Source organism: Poromitra crassiceps (genome assembly GCF_964638095.1).
Source record: "Poromitra crassiceps genome assembly, chromosome: 1".
NCBI classification, from domain to species: domain Eukaryota; kingdom Metazoa; phylum Chordata; class Actinopteri; order Beryciformes; family Melamphaidae; genus Poromitra; species Poromitra crassiceps.
In genome coordinates, this window is record NC_139623.1 from 11489238 (window position 1) to 11503257 (window position 14020).

The following is a 14020-nucleotide window of genomic DNA, read 5'->3' on the forward strand; positions in this document are numbered from 1 at the left end:
GGCAGGCAGAGGCAGAGTGCAGCACGTACTGTACTAACCTAGTCCCTGGCCAACACCGCATAGCGTTGCTGCTGACCGAGAGTCATATATCCACCGCCTTTTCAATGGCTGTCTCCTCTGATAAGACGTTTTGACACTAGATACCGCTCTTCTAGCCGCGCTCGCCGTCTGAAACACCTCGTCCCCGGATTCATTTTGGAGGTAACTGATTCGTCTCGTCGACAGAAAGAGGACCACACACTCTCCTACCGTTAGCTCGCTAATGCTAGCTAGCCCGCTAGCTGAGCTGACTGATCGGCGAGTGTTCTGCCTCGTCGAGGCGTTTAGCTAGCCTGCGGTCTCGCCTGCGGTCTCTTGCGCTACACCGGGGGTTGAGGTCTCGCCTGTCACGCTAGGTAAGTGAACGCCACCATGTTAAACCCAGGCTGATAGCTGCTGTTTCCACACACACACAGCAGGCTCTTTGCTGGTCAGTGCTCCTCGAAACGTACTTAGTATCTGCAGCCTGGCACTAACGTTATGGCAGACGAGGTTGTTGTTGACAGAAGCAGCTAAGCAACGGGGATGATGCGAGTCGACTGACCGTTAAACAAATAGATTGCTCTGGGAGTAGCGGTACTCAGGCAGGCGCTATAATTACCTAGTAGTTACAAAACCAGTTTCAAAACCTCTGACATCGAGTTGATGAAAGGATGATTGTCAGCATGATCATGCGCATACATACTTTTAGCCATCTGATAGCATTAAGCCGAGTCTACCGTGGATGGGCCACTGCCAGGTTATCTCACTTGCCGCATTTGACTGCATACTATAACTTTCCCTGACTGTAGCGTTATATCAATTAACAGACATGTTTTGATCATGGGCGTTGTGTGTGTGTGTGTGTGTGTGTGTGTGTGTGTGTGTGTGTGTGTGTGTGTGTGGTCGGGGGGGGGGGGGGGGGGGGGGTTGGGGGGCTAAACCCGAGCAAAGTCAGTTTACCTGAGAGTTTACTCACCTATTTTCAGATCAACTGTATCAATCAATGCGGGGAAAGAAGGTTGGATATTTTATCAGAGGCGGTAATAAATTACCAGTACACCCCTGGTTTTGTGGACAAGGGCATGCTAATGCTAATACACCAAAAAATAATAGGGTTTCAATTTTCAGCTCCCAAATGTCATTGAATTTATATTTGAGATATTGTGCTGGTTACTTTATCAAAATGTCAATGAATGGACATTTTAGAGTGTTTCAGTGTTGTTTCACAGGCTCTGTTCACATTTGGGGAGATGAACTCCCCAAGAACGCCCCCAGAATTTAACCCAGCTGGTTTGTGCTTGGTGTGTCTGAAATGTCCTGATAGAGGTCAGATGCTTTAGATCGTTTGCTACAAATGGGGTAAAAACCCCCCAAAACAAACATTGGACTGTTTCAGCTTCTTTGATTTTGACTGGGCGTATATAGCCTTGCAACCCTTCCCCCATCTCTTCAACAGAGGTTAATTACATTTCATGTAATTCAATCACTTAAGATACCTAGGTTTTTGTTGAAATGCGGTGTGTGTGTGTGTGTGTGTGTGTGTGTGTGCGTGCGCACGTTGTGTATGAGTGAACAAGAGAGAGGAGGGGCCAGAGAGATAGAGAGACATGAGAACGCATGAGTGTGCATGCATTAACAATGTTGTAATGATCTTGATAAGAAAATGAATTCACTATCAATCCTGTAGTAGAGACTGCAACTGCTGCAGCGCAGATGAAGATGTAGGATGGACAGGGATCCAATTAAATTCATCTGCCATGTTTCTCAAAGCGAGAGAAAAGAGGGACATGGATTTGTTCTCTGTGTGTGCCTGTGGTTGTGTGTGGAATAGGTGTATTACTGGAGGGAATCTGCTGTACAATTTGCTACAGTACCTGTAGCATGGGTCCCCTGGTACCAGAGCTTGTGCATGGCCGGCGGATGCGGATGGCTTTGAACATGTAGGAGTGGCTGTGTGCTACAGCTGCACTACATAAGGACAAAATAAGTACTTACTGACTTGACCGCGAAGGTTATAGCTTTAAATATGGCAGTCGCTCTCTTGAAACATGTAGCCTGACTTGAGGGGCGTGACTTGCAAGTTCTCAGCCCTTCACTTTTCTGGCTGTGTGTGTGTGTGTGTGTGTGTGTGTGTGTGTGTGTGTGTGTGTGTGTGTGTGTGTGTGTGTGTGTGTGTGTGTGTGTGTGTGTGTGTGTGACACACTGTGTGTGTGTGTGTGTGTGTGTGCATGTGTGCACGTGTGTGTGAGCCCAGCCCTGTTGTAAGGCATGACTGTCCAGCATTGACAGGAAATGAATCATGTTCCTCATTTCAAGGCTGTACAGTGGAGTCGTCATGATGTGTTTCCTGCTCTGTCCAGCAGCAGGTGTGTGTGTGTGTGTGTGTGTGTGTGTGTGTGTGTGTGTGTACGTGCGTGCGTGCGTGCGTGTGTGGGCGCGCACCTGTATCAGTATTGTTTTAGCACTTATAGATGGTACTGCATAATAATAGAGGGCATGTTTTTCCATTGTATAATAATAATATCAGTAGTAAAAATATAATAATAATAATAATAATAATATGCTTTGGAATATAATACATTTAATCTTAACAATTACTGTAGGGTATAACCCATATGCACACGTGCACAACCTCTTTTTCCATTGATTTTTGGTGGTTTCTTTATCAAAATAAAAGTGAGGGGTGAAAGATGATGTAATGGGTTCTCTCATTTCAGTCCAGTGTGTGTTTCCCCGAGGTTTGCTGCTTTGGGGGGGCGGGCTGGGAGTCCAGTGTGTGTTTCCTCGAGGTTTGCTGCTGGGGGGGGGGGGGGGGGGGGGGCAAGAAGAAACAAGCCAATTAAAACACTGAGATGGTCAAAAGAACTAATGGATGTGTGTCAGGCTGTGTGTGTCTGTCTTGTCTGCCCTTCATGAAGCACAGAGAGGAGAGATATACTGTAGCATGAAGTAGAATGCAGTAAAATGCAGTATGACACACATACGCACATAACGTAGGCAAATAACAAATAAACATATTTAATTTTTATTCATTAATTAATTAATTTATTATTATTATTATTATTATTATTATTATTATTATTATTATTGTTATTATTATTATTATTATTATTATTTTTAGGGGCTGGGGGGTACGGGGGAGTTCTCCCCCCAAAGTAGAAAGGGAAACCATGCAAGGCAATAAAAAGTCAAAATGTGAAAAGCTGGGGTGGACTTGTGATATCAGTGTTTGTGTGTGCTTGAGAGAGTGGCGTGGTGCATTTATGGCTCTGAGCTGGTCTGGAACAATAGCTCTATTCTGGCCCATGTCTCCGGAGGGAGGCAGCAGCATTCGGCGGTCCCGGCGCTCTATGTGCCAGCAGGGCCTGGTTTGGGATTGGGTTTCCACAGCCACCTGGAGCTCAGAGTACAGGAATGCCATTGTTCCTTCTTGCAGACCATGGCCGGATCAGACACATACACACACCCGCACATAAACACACATAAACAAACACACATACATACATACATACATACATACATACATACATACATACAAAGTATGCAAGAGGAGGTGATACCGACCTTCCTATCCTCCCAAAACGTATGCCATACCATTGTATATAAATAGACAAAGACACCTCAGAGGGGTACCCCAGAAAGCAGGATTGGTTATTCAGATCTGTTAACTCAGACCCCCCCCCACCCATAATAGATTCAAGATTCAAGATTCAAAAGATTCAAAAACTGTATTGTCTGTCACAACGCAACATACATTTTTCCTTTGACCAGGCTCAGGTGCATGTTACAAAACACATTAAAAACACACAGACACGTATAATAAAAAACAAAACTGACAAAAGCAGTGTTAAGATGTTAAAGTGCAGTGCCCATTTAAATGACAATACTAGAGGGGGGTCAAAGTGCAGTAGTTATCTATGTTAGAATCCAATGCCGCCATCCGAGATAGAGGACAGTGGCAGGTTGGGGGTTTCAAGTCACTGACCATCCCCCTGCATGTCTACCTAGTACCTACAAGTAGTGGAGCCAGCTCAGCTGTCCCTGTGTTTACAACCATGAGTGTGATAATGACTGAAGGAGGAGAATGCAAGAAGCCCCCTGAACTTTTCCCTTGTCTAAAAAGACGAAAACATAAAAACACAGATGGCCAGGGCTAGATCTGCAGGAGCACCACCCGTCGTTATTTGCCAAACTCAACTGGTTTTATGCTTACGCGAAATCGCCAGCGCCGACTGCACCGAGGGGTCGCCGCAGCTGGCCGTCCTATCGCCGCAGCTTGGCGGAGGGGGCGTTGTCTTGCTTTAACATACATCATATCGGACATCAACCATTTCCACCCACAGGTTTGAGGAGTAGCTAACATAAACGTCAGATAAATACTATCTCTAGGCTAACGTTAACTGAGGCAGATAACATCGCTAACGTAATTAACTAGCTAACAGCTATCTTTCTCCACTAACTAACGTTAGCGTAAAAGCCTAAACAGACTCGTCCGTCAGAGCCTCGCCCCGCCCTCCCCGTATGACGGCGGGTGGATGCCGTCATGCGGGGAGGGGGCGCCGTCGGCTGACGGGGGCTGCTCGAAAATGTAACTCAGCGGCGACGATACGTCAACTGCACGAGAGTTGTGATTGGCCGTTGCCTTGGCTCATCGTCGTCAAATCGCCTTCAAAGCATGACGTTAGATTACAACAAATTAGTTGTGTGGCTTAGCCTTCCCAAATGTTGAGGGTCGTTTTTTAGAATTTAATACATAGAATTGGGAACGTTACATTCAATTTCATTCAGACTGCCTTGCACTCAATCGCCACCATTTTCCCACGGAGCTTCCACAGGAGGTGGGAGGAGGGAGGGTGTAGTGACGTCCTAGCGTGTAGGGCTCGCTGGCGCCGCCAGACGGCGAGACGGCTCCAATTCGAGGCGGACGGACAAGTCTGTTTAGGCCTTTAGGTTACTTGACTGAGCAAACGTCTTGTGCAGGCCAGCAGGTTATCAAAACGTATTGCACTGAAGAGAAGTAACATTAAATGACGAGAAAGCCCGCTAGTGGAAAATGAGGCACAAACTTAAAACTTTGTGTGTGTGTGTGTGTGTGTGTGTGTGTGTGTGTGTGTGTGTGTGTGAGAGAGAGAGACACAGAGAAGCGCCGCTCAGCACAGACTCGATAGAGGCTGTGTGTACTGTTTAGCCTACTATGTGTGTGAGAGAGAGAGAGAGAGAGAGAGAGAGAGAGAGAGAGTGTGTGTGTGTGGGGGGGGGGGGGGGGGGGAGTGTGTGAGTGAGAGAGAGTGCATTAACATTGAAACAATCATTATTGGTGTCCAGTGTCCAGTGTCCACCCTATTTTACAAAAGAGAAGCATTTATTTGATATTATTATGATGTTTTATTTTACATCAAATGAATTAGACGAACTAACTGTTTACATTTATAAGTAAGAATAGTACTATAAAAAGCACACACGATATTGAATTACTGACGTAATTCATGGATCGGATTTTGCCGATCCACGTGCCATGTGCTGCGATCCAGTTTCTATATGGCTCACGCTGAATGTGCCCAAGTAACATGAGGACTCCAGAAATTCCATTCCACAGTTTGCAGATCGCTAGCCTGTAGCTAGTAGCAGCCAGGCAGCACTCACTGTGGCTGGACACAGAGCTCAGCTAAGCCCACTCGGCTAACGTAAGTCGGTAACAATATGCCCGTGGCGTGGAGATATGAAATATAGTAGATACACGGACAACTTCTCACTAATCCATTTAGCCTTCGTGTTGTCTGCTGGAAGTTTACTCTGCATCTGAAATTACTCCTCGAGTGTCTCCTTTCGACTTGTATTGTCTCTTTGGCTGCTGGCTTTCAGATGCTGGATTACATTGGTAGTTTGATTGATTGATTTATTTATTAAGGTGTCATACACATTGCTGTGCCCAGCCCACATGGGCTTGCAGCAGGACACACAGAGAATACAGCAGTAAGAACAATGTATAAAACAATACAATAAAAATGTCACAACACCAATACATTCAAAACAACATAAGACACGGAGCAACATATTGCTCAGACCCCCAAAAACAGATCCGTACATCATTCTCCAAACAAAATGTTTTGTCTTTGCTCCCATGCCTGGCAGATAAAGTTTGCAGTGAAAAAGATACCTTTTTTAAAACATAGCTCGAGTTTCTCATAGTCGTCCAACTCAAAAAAGTCAGCATAAATTGAAGACATTTTACTAAAAAGTACAACCCTTGCCTCATCATAAGCTGTACAGTAGAACAAGAAATGAATCTCGTTTTCAATCTCCTGTAGTTCACATACTAGACAAAGTCTATCTTCTTCAGGGGTAGCTTTGAGTCTACCAGTTTCTAGTGCTAAGGGAAGAGTCCCCGAGCGTAACTGTGCACACAGAGATCTTTTTCGTCTGTTAGTATGGTAGTATTGTACAACGCAACGGAGCGTCCACCCCTCTGAACGACAGCTTTGCAAACATTATACGTTGCTGTCTTGCTTTTTGGTGTTTCGAGAGTACATTCCAGAAGTAGAATAAACTTCCAGCAGACAACATGAAGGCTAAAGGAATTACTGTAAAGTTGTCCGTGTTGCCCTGGCTGTTATCGCAGCGTTTCCTCTCTCTCTCTCTCTCTCTCTCTCTCTCTCTCTCTCTCTCTCTCTCTCTCTCTCTCTCTCTCTCTCTCTCTCTCTCTCTCTCTCCTCTCTGATGTCAGCATCAGATGATAGCAGTAACGTTAATGGTAGCCTCACACACATAGCGACACAGTCGTGGTTGTACTCATTTGCACAAAACATTTCAGTAAAAATAAAGACACACAAGACATATCTTTGCAAATAAATGTATATTTATTACTTTTGACGAATCAATTCAAATTGTTTTGGAAATGTCTAATGACCCAATTGTTATTGTGGGATATTATGAACCAGGTACCTAACAACTAATCTTATGAAAGAATTGATTACAAAATACTAAGTAATGTCTCTTAGTAGGAGCCAGCTACAGGAAGAGGGCCCTTATTTAAAGCAGAAAGTCAGGTTGCAAGCACACTCAAAAAATATTAAAAACTCACTGGGTGCAAGGCAAGCACGAATATTGGACAAGAGAAAAGCCAGCACTCCAAATGTCTTTTTTGTTGATTTATTTCCTCCTCAATACACCTGGGCAGCAGCAACGAACGTTTCAGTCAGAGACCTTCCTCAGCGTTGTGCTGTGTCAGGCAAAAAAAGACAGCTATATACAGTCATGCCGGAAGTACAATCAATTAGGAAAATAAAATAAAACATTTTGTAATGTGCCTTGTCCCGAGTAGAGGCAAGGAACTATTTAGTAATACATTGAAAATAATACATTTAGAATAATACATAGAAAAGTTAAAAGTATTGTATAAAGACCTCCAAACGGAAGTGCTTCACAATAAGGCTCTGTATATAATGAGCATGATTATACCAGAACTTACAACGGGGGCTCTAGTGACAAGCTACTGTAAGAGGTTGGCTAGCCACACATGGAGCAAACAGGCACAGGGGTCCCAATGTTCTCAGCACAATCGCAACCACATACTTAAGAATATACCAATAGAGAACAAGAAAAAATATTAAAGAAAACAGCTAAGAAGTAGCTCCTCGTTTAGGCCTTTAGGGTGTTCTGTGTGTAGGGCATGAATCCAAAATGCCTCCCTTTGTAGTAAGGCCCTGTCTCTGTCACCGCCCCTCTTTAAGGGACCAACAGACTCAATCCCCTGGAACCTAAGAGAACACACATCGTGTCCAAATGAATTAAAATGTCTGGCTACAGACGACTTTTCCTCTTTATTTCTAATATTGCTTTTATGTTCAGAAATGCGAACTTTAAGTTCTCTCGTGGTTTTCCCCACATAACAAAGGCCACAGGGACATTTCAAAAGATACACCACAAATTTAGTTTTACAGGAAATCCTACTTTTGATCAATAATTTCTTCCCTGAGTGTGGGTGTAAAAAGGTAGCACCCTTAATCATAGCGTTACAGTGAATACAATTGGAACAAGGAAAATTACCATTAGGCAAATTAGATAAAAAATGGAGGGGGGGTGTGTAGCAGTCCGCTTTAACTAGTACATCTCTCAGATTTTTAGCTCGTTTATGAGCAAACAGAGGAGGTTTAACAAAGGCGTGGCCCACCTGGGGGTCACTACGTAATATGTGCCAGTGTTTTAACACACAGGATTTGATGTCATGGGACACCGGAGAGAAGGTTGTGGCGCAAACCATATTAAAGCTCTGGGCAGAGGGGGTTTTGGGCACCAATAAGTCCTCTCTATTCAAGTTTTTAACCCGCTGGAGGCTGTTATCCAGAACACTGTTACTATAACCTTTCGCTCTAAAGCGAGCACACAGTTCAGCAGCTTGTTCATCGAAATCAATATCTCGATTACAAATTCTTCTGACCCTTAAGAGCTGACTATAAGGTAAACCTCTTTTAAGACTGGGAGGATGATAACTAGTAAAGTCTAAAAAACTATTTCTGTCTGTCTTTTTCCTGTAGACCTTGGTCAAGAGGAGATCAGATTTTTTCACACAAACATCCAGAAAGGACACTGAATCAAGGCTATATTCAAGCGAAAATTTTATAGAAGGTAATCTGGAATCAATATATAACTTGAACTCTTCTAATTGGATGAGAGACCCAGTGAAAATAAAGAATACATCATCAATAAAACGGAACCAACACTCAAAAAAGGCACCAAAGGGGTTATTCTGATGAACAAAGTTATCTTCAAATTTGCCCATAAAAAGGTTTGCATAGTTTGGTGAGCACGGGCTCCCCATACTAACCCCCTGGCATTGTAAGTAGTACGCTTTTTCAAACTTAAAGTAGTTTCTGTTCAGAATCAATTTGCACAGGTCCACTAGAAAACCAGTAGGGGGTGTAGGGTTCTGTCTTGTGTCCAAATAGTGTGTAAGAGCTTCCAAACCCTCCGTATGGGGTACATTAGTATACAGACTGTTCACATCCATGGTGCACAAAAAACTGCCTTCAGTGATGTTTTGTATAGAATTCAATTTGTTAAGAAAATCTGTAGTGTCTTTCAGATAAGACGGAAGTAGGTATACCAGTGATTTAATATGTTTATCTAGGTATTGTGAAATCGGTTCTGTAAGAGACTGAGTGCCCGCTACAATGGGCCTGCCAGGTACTGGTTCCACACAACTCTTATGTATTTTAGGAAGAGTGTAAAAAACTGGACGTATAGGATGTTTCTGAAGCATAAATTTATGTTCATCCTGATTAATGAAAGAATTAGTTAATGCAGTGCTCAAAAAAGCCTCTACTTCCTGAAGGAATTTCACAGTAGGGTCCCCCATTAAAGGAGTGTAAAATTCAGATGCCCCAAGTTGTCTCAGAATCTCAGTTCTGTAAGACACAATGTTTTGAATAACTACAGCACCACCTTTGTCCGCATTTCTGATCACAATGGTAGAATCTTTTGACAGTGTGACTAACGAATTACTTTCTTCAAGTTCAATGTTCGAAAAATGTCTCTTTTTATTGTTTGACAGTACCGTTTCCATCGCGTCCTGCTCAACCAACCTACAGAAGGTAGCGACAGAATGGTTCAACACAGGTGGGACAAAAGTACTTTTAGCCCTCAATCCAAACGAGGGTATGGAGGGTGGTGCAGGTACACTGCTGACAGTCTGTGAAGGAGGAGAAAGTGAGTGGGGAGCGCCCTTGTCAAAAAAAGCACGAAGCTTGACATTTCTTAAGAATTTAAACAGTTCTATTCTAGTTTTAAATGGGTCCGCTCTAGTAAAGGGAACAAAAGATAAACCTTTTGAGAGGATGGAGACTTCTTTTGGAGACAGGGGTCTGTTAGACAGGTTGATCACGTTAATCCCTTCTGGTTCCCTCTCCCTCTCCCTCTGTTGGCGCGCGCGGTGGCGCCTGCCGCCCCTCCGGGTGGGACGTCGTCTGTTGCCACTCTCGTTGGATTCCTTCGCTGCATGGGATGTCCTAAAAAAGGCTGTTGTCTACGGCGGGTCGCTCGCTCCTCGTTGCCAGATTCGTCTGTCGACCAGCCGCTGGACGCTGTGTGTTCCCCCCGTCTGCGTTGATGTCTGAAGTGGGAATTAGAACCATCATGGCTCAACCATGGGTAGACACGGTCATTCTTGTAATCCAGCGTGTCTCTCCGGTACTTGTTCAGCTTCATGTCTGAAACCTGCTTTTCATAAGTCTCTTTCACAGCTGCACATTCCGTCTCAATATCACGCAGTTGTTGAGTACTGAGTTTGCCCGTCATCTCTTTCTTCAGGTCTGTGATCTCAGTACGGGTCTTTGATAGTTCAGCATCAGCGTGTTTAATGACAAGAAGCATAAGGTCAAACGAGCATTTGTTTAAGATCTCGCACCACTGTTTACAGAACTCACTGTTGTTCCTCCCGAGTGGCGGCGTACCAGAACATTGACGGGCTCACAAACGTGAGAGCTACCACTCTGGCTTTCTCGGACTCAGACTCCGATAACATTTTAAACCTTTTTCCAAGTTCTACCTTGTCTTCCGACCATGTGTCTGACAACGCGACATTCCTGTCCCAACGCCTGCAGTATCTCTTTAAGAAGGAAACTCGTTCCAGCCTTCACGGCTCGACACTATCCGAATACTGGCGTAATAGACGGATCCCGAGAGGACTACGGATCAACAAGGAGCCGGCACTCGGGAGGAACAACAGTGAGTTCTGTAAACAGTGGTGCGAGATCTTAAACAAATGCTCGTTTGACCTTATGCTTCTTGTCATTAAACACGCTGATGCTGAACTATCAAAGACCCGTACTGAGATCACAGACCTGAAGAAAGAGATGACGGGCAAACTCAGTACTCAACAACTGCGTGATATTGAGACGGAATGTGCAGCTGTGAAAGAGACTTATGAAAAGCAGGTTTCAGACATGAAGCTGAACAAGTACCGGAGAGACACGCTGGATTACAAGAATGACCGTGTCTACCCATGGTTGAGCCATGATGGTTCTAATTCCCACTTCAGACATCAACGCAGACGGGGGGAACACACAGCGTCCAGCGGCTGGTCGACAGACGAATCTGGCAACGAGGAGCGAGCGACCCGCCGTAGACAACAGCCTTTTTTAGGACATCCCATGCAGCGAAGGAATCCAACGAGAGTGGCAACAGACGACGTCCCACCCGGAGGGGCGGCAGGCGCCACCGCGCGCGCCAACAGAGGGAGAGGGAGAGGGAACCAGAAGGGATTAACGTGATCAACCTGTCTAACAGACCCCTGTCTCCAAAAGAAGTCTCCATCCTCTCAAAAGGTTTATCTTTTGTTCCCTTTACTAGAGCGGACCCATTTAAAACTAGAATAGAACTGTTTAAATTCTTAAGAAATGTCAAGCTTCGTGCTTTTTTTGACAAGGGCGCTCCCCACTCACTTTCTCCTCCTTCACAGACTGTCAGCAGTGTACCTGCACCACCCTCCATACCCTCGTTTGGATTGAGGGCTAAAAGTACTTTTGTCCCACCTGTGTTGAACCATTCTGTCGCTACCTTCTGTAGGTTGGTTGAGCAGGACGCGATGGAAACGGTACTGTCAAACAATAAAAAGAGACATTTTTCGAACATTGAACTTGAAGAAAGTAATTCGTTAGTCACACTGTCAAAAGATTCTACCATTGTGATCAGAAATGCGGACAAAGGTGGTGCTGTAGTTATTCAAAACATTGTGTCTTACAGAACTGAGATTCTGAGACAACTTGGGGCATCTGAATTTTACACTCCTTTAATGGGGGACCCTACTGTGAAATTCCTTCAGGAAGTAGAGGCTTTTTTGAGCACTGCATTAACTAATTCTTTCATTAATCAGGATGAACATAAATTTATGCTTCAGAAACATCCTATACGTCCAGTTTTTTACACTCTTCCTAAAATACATAAGAGTTGTGTGGAACCAGTACCTGGCAGGCCCATTGTAGCGGGCACTCAGTCTCTTACAGAACCGATTTCACAATACCTAGATAAACATATTAAATCACTGGTATACCTACTTCCGTCTTATCTGAAAGACACTACAGATTTTCTTAACAAATTGAATTCTATACAAAACATCACTGAAGGCAGTTTTTTGTGCACCATGGATGTGAACAGTCTGTATACTAATGTACCCCATACGGAGGGTTTGGAAGCTCTTACACACTATTTGGACACAAGACAGAACCCTACACCCCCTACTGGTTTTCTAGTGGACCTGTGCAAATTGATTCTGAACAGAAACTACTTTAAGTTTGAAAAAGCGTACTACTTACAATGCCAGGGGGTTAGTATGGGGAGCCCGTGCTCACCAAACTATGCAAACCTTTTTATGGGCAAATTTGAAGATAACTTTGTTCATCAGAATAACCCCTTTGGTGCCTTTTTTGAGTGTTGGTTCCGTTTTATTGATGATGTATTCTTTATTTTCACTGGGTCTCTCATCCAATTAGAAGAGTTCAAGTTATATATTGATTCCAGATTACCTTCTATAAAATTTTCGCTTGAATATAGCCTTGATTCAGTGTCCTTTCTGGATGTTTGTGTGAAAAAATCTGATCTCCTCTTGACCAAGGTCTACAGGAAAAAGACAGACAGAAATAGTTTTTTAGACTTTACTAGTTATCATCCTCCCAGTCTTAAAAGAGGTTTACCTTATAGTCAGCTCTTAAGGGTCAGAAGAATTTGTAATCGAGATATTGATTTCGATGAACAAGCTGCTGAACTGTGTGCTCGCTTTAGAGCGAAAGGTTATAGTAACAGTGTTCTGGATAACAGCCTCCAGCGGGTTAAAAACTTGAATAGAGAGGACTTATTGGTGCCCAAAACCCCCTCTGCCCAGAGCTTTAATATGGTTTGCGCCACAACCTTCTCTCCGGTGTCCCATGACATCAAATCCTGTGTGTTAAAACACTGGCACATATTACGTAGTGACCCCCAGGTGGGCCACGCCTTTGTTAAACCTCCTCTGTTTGCTCATAAACGAGCTAAAAATCTGAGAGATGTACTAGTTAAAGCGGACTGCTACACACCCCCCCTCCATTTTTTATCTAATTTGCCTAATGGTAATTTTCCTTGTTCCAATTGTATTCACTGTAACGCTATGATTAAGGGTGCTACCTTTTTACACCCACACTCAGGGAAGAAATTATTGATCAAAAGTAGGATTTCCTGTAAAACTAAATTTGTGGTGTATCTTTTGAAATGTCCCTGTGGCCTTTGTTATGTGGGGAAAACCACGAGAGAACTTAAAGTTCGCATTTCTGAACATAAAAGCAATATTAGAAATAAAGAGGAAAAGTCGTCTGTAGCCAGACATTTTAATTCATTTGGACACGATGTGTGTTCTCTTAGGTTCCAGGGGATTGAGTCTGTTGGTCCCTTAAAGAGGGGCGGTGACAGAGACAGGGCCTTACTACAAAGGGAGGCATTTTGGATTCATGCCCTACACACAGAACACCCTAAAGGCCTAAACGAGGAGCTACTTCTTAGCTGTTTTCTTTAATATTTTTTCTTGTTCTCTATTGGTATATTCTTAAGTATGTGGTTGCGATTGTGCTGAGAACATTGGGACCCCTGTGCCTGTTTGCTCCATGTGTGGCTAGCCAACCTCTTACAGTAGCTTGTCACTAGAGCCCCCGTTGTAAGTTCTGGTATAATCATGCTCATTATATACAGAGCCTTATTGTGAAGCACTTCCGTTTGGAGGTCTTTATACAATACTTTTAACTTTTCTATGTATTATTCTAAATGTATTATTTTCAATGTATTACTAAATAGTTCCTTGCCTCTACTCGGGACAAGGCACATTACAAAATGTTTTATTTTATTTTCCTAATTGATTGTACTTCCGGCATGACTGTATATAGCTGTCTTTTTTTGCCTGACACAGCACAACGCTGAGGAAGGTCTCTGACTGAAACGTTCGTTGCTGCTGCCCAGGTGTATTGAGGAGGAAATAAATCAA

General features: G+C 43.7%; 1 protein-coding gene across 1 annotated transcript in view; it reads left to right on the plus strand.

Moving 5' to 3' along the window:
- Nucleotides 1-264: 264 nt before the first annotated feature.
- galnt1 (UDP-N-acetyl-alpha-D-galactosamine:polypeptide N-acetylgalactosaminyltransferase 1) overlaps nt 265-14020 on the plus strand; it is a 140287-nt gene continuing 126531 nt past the window's right edge. The window contains exon 1 of the mRNA XM_083641722.1: nt 265-395. The gene's annotated coding sequence lies outside the window, so the exon portion shown is untranslated. The remainder of the gene's footprint in view (nt 396-14020) is intronic.